Here is an 11,575-nt window from a genome sequence, read left to right as displayed (position 1 = left end):
TTATGTGTATATGTTTATGGTATTTAACATCATTTATTAAAATGTGCATATTTGTATGAATATTAGCACCTGGTAGCGCTGTTTTTATAATTTTGCTTGCTTTTCCACAAGGCGCCCACCCTGACGCACTTAGCTTCTTTGGGTTGGTATGGCATTAGCTGATGACACTTCTTTTGTTGTGAGAGTGTGGTGTATGTGGCTACTAACCGTTGTCGTCTCTTTTCCTGCTACTGCATTGGGCTGGTTCACTAAAAACTGAGCTCCTGTGCAGGGAGGCGGGGTTATAGAGGAGGTGGCGCTGTGCATTCTGGGAACAGTCAAAGCTTTGAGCCTGTTGGTGCCTCGGCTCAAGATCCTACTCTACACCCCATTGTCTAATCATTGTGGAGCCCAGTGTACCTCGCAGAAAGAGATTTAACAAAGGTAAGTTCTTACCATAAATCTCGTTTTTTCAGCTGCAAAAGTATCACATTTTTAGAAACGCGTGAACGTGTGTGTGGAAGACCATGTTGCTGCTATACAAAGCTGGGCAGTAGAAGCTCCTCTGGCAGCCGCCCAAGAGGCTGCTACTGACCTGGTGGTATGAGCACTCACCCGAAATGGAATGGTCTTACCATTGGAAACATACATTTGTCTGATGGCGAGTCACATCCATCTGGACAAGGTCTGTTTTTTAGCTGGCCAACACCTCTTGGGTCCATTATACAGCACAAACAAATTATCTGACTTCCAAAGGGAACTCGTAGCCTGTATGTAAACCATTAGTGCCCTTGCCACATCTAGGGAACAGTCTCCTTCTGACACCTGAAAGGATGGGACCATGATCGGTTGGTTTCTGTGGAAAGCAGAAACCACCTTAGGTGTAAGAACTCAGCTTTAGTACGGAGCTGCGCTCTATCCTCATGGAAAAACAAGAAAAGGGCTCTTACAGGATAGGGCTCCCAGTTCCAACACTCTCCTAGCCAAAGCCAACGCAAGGAGCAAGACCATCTTCCAAGACACATTTAAGATCTGCCCCTTCCAGCGTCTCGAAGAGGTCAGATCTCAAAAACTCCACCAGGTTTAGGTCCCCCAGTGCTGTGGGAGGGCAAAAAGGTGATTGAAGTCGCAACACTTCCTATAGAAATGTCTGTACCTTCTGGATGCCAGACGTTGCTGGAAAAAAATGGAAAGGGCTGAGACCTGGACTTTCAAGGACCCCAACCTCAAATCTCTGTCCAACCCTGCTTGCGAAAAACGTAACAACCTGGTAAGGTGAAACTGTCTGGGGTTCCAACCCTTAGGCTGGCACCAATCCATGTATTTCTTCCAGATTCTATAATAGTGTACCGCAGTAACCGGCTTTCTAGCTGCCAACATGGTAGGGAAGCCAATTTCGGAATACCCTGTTCCTTCAGGATCCTGGTCTAAAGAGCCACACAGTCAAACGTAAATGGTTTAGGTCTGGATGTAGAAATGGACCCTGCAATCTTCCCTCTGTGGTAACCGCCAAGGTTCTTCTGCTAGTAGGCCCCACAGATCGGCGTACTATCAGAATCACCAATGCTGCTTCTTGTTTCACCTTCTTCAACACCTTTGGTAATAGAGGAAATATGTATACCAGGTTGTATGTCCAGGGAATGGCCAGCGTGTCCACTGCTTCTGCTGCTGGATCCCGAGTTCTGGCCACATCTTTGAAGTTGCAGATTGTGTCGAAGCCATTAGATCCACTTGTGGTAACTCCATCTTTGTACTACAGTCTCGAAGACTTGAGGGTGTAGACTCCACTCTCCTGGGTGCCTGTCTTGGCGGCTGAGGTAGTCTGCCTCCCAGTTGTTAACTTCTGGAATGAAGACTGCTGACAGGATGATCTGCCTCTCTGTCCGCGACAGAATCCTTGTTGCCTCTTTTAACGCTAAGCGGCTTTGTTTCTCCCTGTCTGTTTATATATGCCACTGCCGTCTCATTGTCCGATTGGACCTTCACATGTTGTCCTTGTACTAGGCTCTCCGCTTGCAGAAGTGCATTGTAGATAGCTCTTAATTCCAGTACATGTATTGACAGACCACTCTTGTACTGTGACCACCTCCCCTGGAACTGATGGTTTCCCAGTACTGCACCCCAACCTCTGAGACTTTGAGTTGGTAGTAAGTTGGATTTTTTGAAGTTCACCATCCAACAGTGTTGAGTCGGGACCTGATACGTGACCCGTGCATCCCGAATCTAGAATTCCGGAGACAGAGCCTTGATGAGCAGGTCCAAATAAGGTATTATTGTGATCCCCGTAGACCTCAATTTTGCTACCGTGACCGCCATGATCTTTGTGAAGATCCTTGGGGCCGATGACTGCCCGTACGGTAGTGCTCTGAATTGGTAGAGTTCTTTCTCCACAGCAAACCTCAGATATGCCTGATGTGGAGACCAAATCGGAATGTGAATCCTTTATATCCATTGGCACTAGGAATTCCTTTTGTTCCAAACCTGCAATGACTGACTCTATCTATTCCATCTTGAACTGGTAAACTGTCAGGAATTGATTTAATACCTTTAAGTTTAGAATGGGTTTGACCGAGCCATCAGTTTTGGGTACCACAAAGATTTGAATAAAAACCTGTCCCCCTCTCTGATACCGAAACTGGAAATGTAACCTCTAAGAAGCCACTTTTGAATTGCTGTCTCTAAAGCCCTTGCCTTTTGAGGGCACCGAGGTAGACCTGTAGTAAATAATTGACAGTGGGGACGGATTAGAAATTCTGTCTTGTACCCCTGGGAAATTATGTTGTTAACCCAGGCTTCCTAAAACCTTGTCAACCGGGCGCCCACCTTGGGAGAACCGAGATGAGCTGTTAGACCGTCATACCACAGTCTTGTCAGCAGCTTTTGAATCCTGCTTTTGGGCTGTTGATTGGGAACTGCCTCTGGTCCCACGAGATTGTCCTCCAAAGCCTCTACCTTTGGCACGAAAAGACTGTGTTCTAAATGAAGTAAAAGCTGGACCAGAATAACTCCGCCCTGTAGCTGGCGGGGATCTCTGATATGCCGTAGGCAGGAGAGTCGATTTTCCAGCTGTGGCCTGTGGAATCCATTTGTCCAATTCAGGACCAAACAATGTCTCATGACAAAAGGAATGGCTTCGACTGCCTTCTTTGAGTCTGAATAAACTTGCCATTCTCTGAGCCAGAGTATTCGTCTGGCCGAAACTGCTGAAGCCGAAATATGTGACTATTCTGCTAGCGTCCTTCGCAGCCTGGCAAAAGTAAGTGGCTAACACACAGATATGCTTCGCTAAATGGAATATCTCCTCCTGGCTATTATCTTCAGCTGCTGCGCGAACTATCGGGCCAGCCCACGCAACAATAGCCTTGTTAACCCAGGCACTTACCAACATTGGTCTGTGGGATGCTCCTGCTGCCACAAAGATGGATTTAAGTGTTTTGTCCAACTTGCGGTCCGAAGCATCCTTTAATGCAGTCACATTTGGTATCTGCAAGATCGTCTTTTCTGACAATCTAGCAAGGGACGCGTCCACATTGGGCGGACCCTCCAAGTTCGTCATAACCCCACGTAAGCAAGGGATAATTTACCGTAAATTTCTTGGGCAATTAAAACTGCTTATCAGGTTGCTTCCAAGTCTCACTCATTTGGTCCTGTAGTGTCTTAGGTATAGGAAATATTTCTGTATGTGGTATTTGAGACTCAAACAGATCAAAAACTTCAGGTTCCTTAACCGCTTCATTGAAGTTAAGGACCTGTTGTACTGCCTCAATAAGGGGTTCTAACCCCTTAACCTCAGACGACGACGACTCCTGATGCATAACCTCAAACACCTCTTCAATTGACTCTCTGTTAACATCATCTACCAAGAGACCTTCTTCCTTCTCTGTCTCTTCCTGCAGAGCGCATGCAGGCACTATTACATGGCCAGCTATGGCCTGGGTAAGTAAGGCTATTAAAAGGCTGGCTGGATGCGCTTGAGGACAGCGAGATGGTTCGTAACGCATACAGGTTCCATCTTAATTAAGAGATTGTGGTTCCAGACTTCCAATCCCTAGACGTTTCAGCAGGTGACTTTTCTCTGAATGTGGTCCATGCACTTTGGATTTATCTGGGTCATACCAGTTGCTGCAGAAAATCTTATGCGCTCTTTGTGGTATATGTGTTTCACAAGAGGAGCTGGCCTGCTAACCATCAAACTTTGGATCTCTGGCTTCAAAAGACTTTCACAAGCTTACACGCAAGCTGACCTCCCTGTTCCAAATACTGTTTCAGCCCATTCTACTAGTTCTGTGCGACCCTCATGGGGGGTCCGATGTGGCGCGTCTGCTGAACAATTGAGCAAAGCAGCCACGTGGTATTCCGTTCACACCTTCCTTAGGTTCTACAATTTTGATACCTTTGCCTCTTAGGATGCTTTCTTTGGGTGCTGGGTTCTCCTTTCTGCTTAGGAGTGTCCCCTGCCTTAGGGGAAACTGCTTTGGGACATCCCTATGGCTATCTGTGAGACTATATGGAGCCTGAAGAAGAAAATAAGAGTAGACTTACCCATGATGTTTATTTTTCTCTGAGGTCCACAGGAGTGTTTCTTGTGTGTACCATTCTAACTTCTCTCGCCTGCTCCTGCCTTGGCTTGTTCACAAAAACTGTCTGGCCTTCGGCTGGAGGCGGGGTATAGAGGGGGAGGGGCCGAAGTAACCTGGTACTTGAAAGTTTTAAACGTTCGGTGCCCGGTCCTCTCCAACTGCCTACACTCTATGGTAATCGCTGTGGATCTCGAAGAAAAAGTTAACATGGGTAAGTCTACCTTTAACTCTTATTTTACTTGCACACAAAGCCATTAACCAAACTACATCAATGTACATCTCCTTGCTTATCACAAAATATCTCCTAAACCTACCTCTTCCCTCTTCACAAGATCCACGTCTCTTCCACACTCATTATTCGCTTCCATTCACGTCTGTGGGCCTTTATTCAGTCTTCACCAAATCTGGAATGCCCTGCTATCCACAATAAGATTCTCTTCTAATCTCCAAACCTTCAAGCGTTCCCTGAAAACCTCCGGAAAGTATTCACAGTGCTTAATTTTTTTCCACATTTTCTTATGTTACATCCTTATTCCAAAATGAAATAAATTCATTTTTCCCTTAAATTTCTACACACAATACCCCATCATGATAATGTGAAAAAGTTTTTGTTTTTTTTGAGATTTTTACAAATTTATAAAAAATAATTAAAAAGAAATCACATGTACATACGTATGCACAGCCTTTACCATGAAACTCAAAATTGAGCTCGAGTGCATCCTGTTTCCACTGATCATCCTTGAGATGTTCCTACAGCTTAATTGGAGTCTACCTGTGGTAAATTCAGTTGATTGGACATGATTTGGAAAGGCACACACCTGTCTATATAAGGTCCCACACTTGACAGTGCATGTCTGAGCACAAACACGGCATGAAAGCAAAGGAATTGTCTGTAGAACTCTGAGACAGGATTGTCTCGAGGCACAAATCTGGGGAAGGGTACAGAAAATTTCTGCTACTTTGAAGGTCCCAGTGAGCACAGTGGCCTCCATAATCCGTAAATGGAAGAAGTTCGGAACCACCAGGATTCTTCCTGAAGCTGGCCGGCCGTCTAAACTGAGCAGTCGAAGAAGGGGTCCTAGTCAGGAAGGTGACCAAGAACCTGATGGTCACTCTCTCAGGGCTACAGCATTCCTCTGTGGAGAGAGGACAACCTTCCAGAACGACGACAATCTCTGCAGCAATCCACCTATCAGGCCTGTATGGTAGAGTGGCCAGACAGAAGCCACTCCTTAGTAAAAAGTAGTGATGAGCGGATTCGGTTTTACTCGGTTCTCAAAACGGCATCTTATTGGCTATCCAAAACACGTGACATCCGTGAGCCAATAAGATGCCGTTTTGAGAACCGAGTAAAACCGAATCCGCTCATCACTAGTAAAAAGCACATGGCAGCCCGTCTGGAGTTTGCCAAAATGCACCTGAAGGACTCTCGGACCATGAGAAACAAAATTCTCTGGTCTGATGAGACAAAGATTGAACTCTTTGGCGTGAATGCCAGGTGTCCTGTTTGGAGGAAACCAGGCCCCGCTCATCACCAGGCCAATACCATCCCTACAGTGAAGCATGGTGGTGGCAGCAGCATCATGCTGTGGGGATGTTGTTCAGCGGCAGGAACTGGGAGACCAGTCAGGATAGAGGGAAAGATGAATGCAGCAATGTACAGAGACATCCTGGACCCTAAGCATACAGCCAAGATATCAAAGGCGTGGCTTCAGGACAACTCCGTGAATGTCCTTGAGTGGCCCAGCCAGAGCCCAGACTTAAATCCGATTGAACATCTCTGGAGAGATCTGAAAATGGCTGTGCACCGACGCCTTCCCATCCAACCTGATGGAGCTTGAGAGGTGCTGCAAAGAGGAATGGGCGAAACTGCCCAAAGATAGGTGTGCAAAGCTTGTGGCATCCTATTCAAAAAGACTTGAGGCTGTAATTGCTGCCAAAGGTGCATCAACAAAGTATTGAGCAAAGGTTGTGAATACTTATGTACATGTGATTAGCAAAAATCTAAAAAAAAAACTTATCACATTGTCATTATGGGGTCTTGTGTAGAATTTTGAGGGGGAAAAATTATTTTATGTCTTTTTGGAATAAGGCTGTAACATAACAAAATGTGGAAAAAGTGAAGCGCTGTGAATACTTTCTGGATGCACTGTACCTCTTCAGGCAAGCTTATCAAATTCTAGAACCGCTCTCGCATAACCTTCATAAGCTTCCTATCCAATTATATCCTGACTGTACAGTCCACACCTATCATTCATTTTCCCTTCCTCCTGACCCCGGTTCATCATTACTGTGTGGCCCTATCATGCAGCACACCAAAAACCATTGCAGTCTGCTGGACAACTTGGCAATAGATAGGGGATGTAATCATGTTCCCAGCGATCGGGATCCCGCCGGTCCGTTTACAGACGCCAGAATCCCGACTGCTGGAAATTCCGACAGTCGGACAAACGGGGACTATTCCCACTCATGGGTGTTCACGACATCCATAGAGTGGGAATAGAACCTGCGGCGAGCACAGCATTACACTCTCTTCCCTCCCTCCACCGCCAATTAAGAATAATTGGTAGAAAGGTTCTTCCCTGTTGGTCAGGTTTATTCAGGTAGCTCAAGCACCATCACCGTAATCAGAAAACATAATCATACATAGAGAATGTAGCCAATCAGTACTCAAAGATGCTACCTATATTGGGTCAAATGTATAAAGGTGTATACAGTACGTTCCTATGGTTGATGTTCATAAATTGTTTTATCAATGTGGTTTCCAACTGTAAAGCGCAACAGAATTTGCTGTGGGTGACGGGGAGTGACTTAGAGGTACTGTGAGTACTAACTACGACTGTGGCAGGAACCAGTGCCATGACAAAGCACTTTGGTGCCTGCCCACCCCCCCACCCCTCCCTCACCCAAATCATATTCAAAATAGGAACAGCGTGGGCGCTGGAGCAGTGCATCAAAAATATAAGGGGGTGCCTATCAATTCACATAACGCCATACAGTAGTGTCTGTTATTCAAATTACACCACACACTAGAGCCGTCTCTACAAATTATGCCACAGAAGAGCCCCTTACACAAGTGACACCCCACTTGTGTAAGTTTATATAGGTCCCCACATCTCTATATGGACCTATATAAACTTATATCACTTTTGTACAGCAAAATGGGCTGTGGGAGTTAATTCCCCCGTCCCTCCCCTTTCTGTGCTGCAGCTTAAGGAGCAATTAGGGGACAGCAGGAGGAGCTACGCACGCCAGTGGAAAGCATCTGGGCAACAGAGTAAAGTTCATAAATAAAAGACCACCACCACTGCCCGTTAGAGAGTGTGTTTGTGCAACAGAGCAGCGTGAAGGAGTTGCGCTGTGTTGTGCCTCCTGTCAAAGCACCTGGCAGCTGAGAGAGGCAGGCCAGAAGGAGGGAGCAAAGTGGGTGGCACTGTGAGGCAGCCAGCAGAGAGAGAAGCTGTGCTTACCATGTCGCAGATGGCAGTGGCTGTTCGCTCTGTCGTGAGGAGAGAGGTACGGCTGGTATACAACAGGGCAGGGGAAGAGGCGGACTGTCACTTGGCAACAGTTCAGACAAATGACCCGGGCAGCGTCAGGATTCTGCACTGCTGTCACTAACTCCTGTCAGTGCGGCTGATTGAGCCAGTGGTCAGACTCCGGTGATGCCCACTCCCAGTACAGTAGTAACTGCACTGCCAGGAGTGCATGGAGATGCTGTGTGGCTCTTCAATTCTGGTTGCGGGTCTAGCAAAATTTATATTGCAGCACTACCTATTCTGCTCCCAGGCAACCTGCGCTGTGTGCAAGGCACACTTGTCACACTGCTAGTTACAGCCTTGGCAGGAACATAGGTAGCCCTGTCTCTCAACTGTGATTGAACCAGGGCTTGCTGTGGTCCTTCATTTGGCTGTGCGCTCCTGCTACCAGTACCCAGCAGCCAGGAACTCTTGAACTGGACAGAGTTTTGGTTCAAAATATTTACAAAAGAAAAGGTTTTCACACATTGACCTAGTCTTCTGTTGGTCCACTCTCACATTGTGTGTATTGTGTTCCTCAGTAAGTTCTTGCTGATTTTCTTTTTATTCTTCCAAACAGAAATCTTCCAGGTCCCAGTCTGTGTCATATTACACAAGCTAGGTTAAATTGCCTCAAGGATCTTGTCAACAAGATAGCCGCTACATGTCTTGCAACCCACCCATTATTGTTGTTGTTACAATTTATTTAAAAGGTGCCACAAGTGTTTCGCAGCGCTGTACATACAACATACATTAGAGCAGTACAGGGTATACAGAATTTAACATTACAGAAAACTAAAATAGAGCACAGGTAACAATTAGCACCACAGTTATCAGTACACACTACAGCTGAGATGTTAGGAAGCAAAGGAGTAATCGGCGTACTGGGGCGGGCAGCTGTTGGAAGAGATGAACAATCACGAGCAGGAGGAAATGCAGGTATAGACAGTTACTGAGTAGGAGAGAGCTTTAATTGAGGTGCAAGAGAAGAGGGATGTGAGAACAGGAGGGAAGAGGGCCCTGCTCCAAGGAGCTTACAATTTAGGGTGAAGGAGGTGGTGTGCTCCGTTACAGAACTTAGGAGAGGTCAGAACAGCAGGTCCACTGAGTGAAATGGTCAATTTCCCAAACAAGCCCCACTGTATCCTGTAGTGGCCACTCTTGGTCCCCTTCCTATACAAGCCCTATCCGGTTAGCATCAACTCCCAGTTAGGGAGTCAAGCACCCCACTGGATTAGTGTCATGCAGCAGACAAAAGCTTCCATGGCCTCATCGCTACATAGGCTTTGCAAACTGACTTAATCTGGCTGCCCTCTCAAGTGTCAGGTCTTAACTCCAGTTCAGCTTCCATAGGATTCAGATTCTGAGTTCTCTGGGATGGAGGATGGGGAGGTTGGTGGGGGGCTTGGATCTAGAAGACCCTGTTCTGGGGGTTGAAGATTCTACCTATCACCAAGGAGTTGAGGAACTGGTACAAGCTGAGGTTACCTTTGTTTTCCCTGTTGAAATATTCAAAGAATATTCTAAGAAAGCTTACATTTTTTTCCACAGAATTCCTGGGAGAGGCTTGAAAATGGGATTGGCAATTCAATGTGTCGAAACAGTTGACTTCTATCCCTTCTTGCCAGATTTGGGTGAGAGATCATGCCTTAAGTGAATGTCTCAATTGCTCGGCTGACTAATGCCACTACTATCCCCATTCCGGATGTCGCTTCAATGAGATGGCAGAGAAATTGGAGGAGACAAGAGTGCTTTCCTTCCTGTGAAATCTGCCATGAAAACAAGAGGGCAATGCCAACTGTCCTTTCATTCCTCCAGCAGGACGTGAGGAGCTCCACAAGGCTACTTCTCAAGTACACGTGGTGGTTACCAAAAAGGCATGGTGTCAGGACAAGGCAGATGCTGGAAAGCAATCGGCATGATGGAGCTCTTTCCCCACCTAGACCAGTATGTGGTGGGAGCCCGTCTGCTTTGCTTTTGCAACCAATGGGTGCCTACTTCTGCCGATAGGGGAGTGGTGCCATTATCAAATGAGGTTATATCTTAGACCACTCCAGCTGCTTCCACAGGACAAGACCAGATGTCATGCCCTTTAAAAGTCAATATCTTCTCTTCTAAATTTAGGGGTTATTGTTAATGTTCAGCCAGCAGGGACAGGGTTTTACTCCCATCTGTTCTTAGTCCCAAAATCTGAGTTGTCTTTTCGGCCCATTTTCAACCTCAAAACTCTGAATTTAGATCTGAGGGTTGCCAAGTTCAAGATGGAGTGCATCTGTGTTGTCATCTGTTTCATGGAGCAGATTAAGTCTCTTGCTGCTATGGAATTTAAAGATGCTTACTTGCATATCCAATCTGGAAGCACTGCCTCCTCAGATTTGCAATGATCACTACCAGTTCAGGCTTATGCTCTTCGGTTAATCCATGGGTATTCACAAAGGTCTTGGCAGCACACTTGTGGCCCATGAGAGTGATGATCATACCTTATCTGGGCAATCTCATCAAGACCAGCTCATAAATACTGCTTTGGTCTCATCTGCAGCTGACTACATAAACAATGGAATTGCATGGATAGGTGATCAACTTCCAGAAGCCTAACTTTGTTCTGTCACACCACATAATCTACCTGGGTCTCCTCTTCAACACTAGGTGTCACAAGGTATTCCTGCCATAGGAAAAGATCTTGGCTGTCTGGAAGCGGGTCCTTTCCCTGCTCTCTGCCATGCAGGTGTCCATTCTGCTCCGTATGAAGTTGCTGGGCATGGTTGTATCTTGCTTCTATTCCATATGTGTGCTTACATTGGTGGATCTTTCAGCTGCAACTACTTGGCATCTAAAGTAGTTGGCATCTAAAGTGTCTCAGTTGTCATAGACAACTCACCACTCCCTGCTGTTGAGGCTCCCTGTGGACGCAACCTGGAACAGACTCAACCTTGCAGTGTATCATAGTGACCACAGATGACAGTCTGGAGGTCAGGGCACAGTGACACTGGGTCTTGTGTCTAGCAGAGTCCAAACCCCTTGTAGACAAAGACTTCCAGTAAACTTCTTGGAGTTAAGTGCCATTCATATAGCTCTCCTTCAGGCACTATCTTACCTTTAAAGTAGGCTACTCCAGAATCAGTCAGGCAATGCCACTGCTATGGTTTACATGAACCACCTTGGTGAAACACGCAGCTGCAACGCAATGGCGGAAATTGTCACAATCTTTTGATGTGTTATCGGCAGTGTTCACCCCAGGTGTAGATAACTGGGATGCAGATTTTTCTAATTTGGCACAAGGTTCATCCCAGGGAATGGTCCCTCTATCAAGAAATTCAACAAACTTGTGGACCAACTGGCTCTTTCCAGAGGTGAACTTGAGGGCCGTTCGATGCAACCACAAGGTGCCACTTTACGGCACATATACAATGGATGCAAACGCAATTCTGGTGGATGCAATGGCTGTCACCTGGAAGTTATGCATAGTGTATCTGTTTGTGGCTCTATGTTGAGAGATCT

This window comes from Pseudophryne corroboree, chromosome 3, assembly GCF_028390025.1.
Source record: "Pseudophryne corroboree isolate aPseCor3 chromosome 3, aPseCor3.hap2, whole genome shotgun sequence".
Classification (NCBI taxonomy): domain Eukaryota; kingdom Metazoa; phylum Chordata; class Amphibia; order Anura; family Myobatrachidae; genus Pseudophryne; species Pseudophryne corroboree.
Note: the sequence above shows the minus strand (reverse complement) of the source record.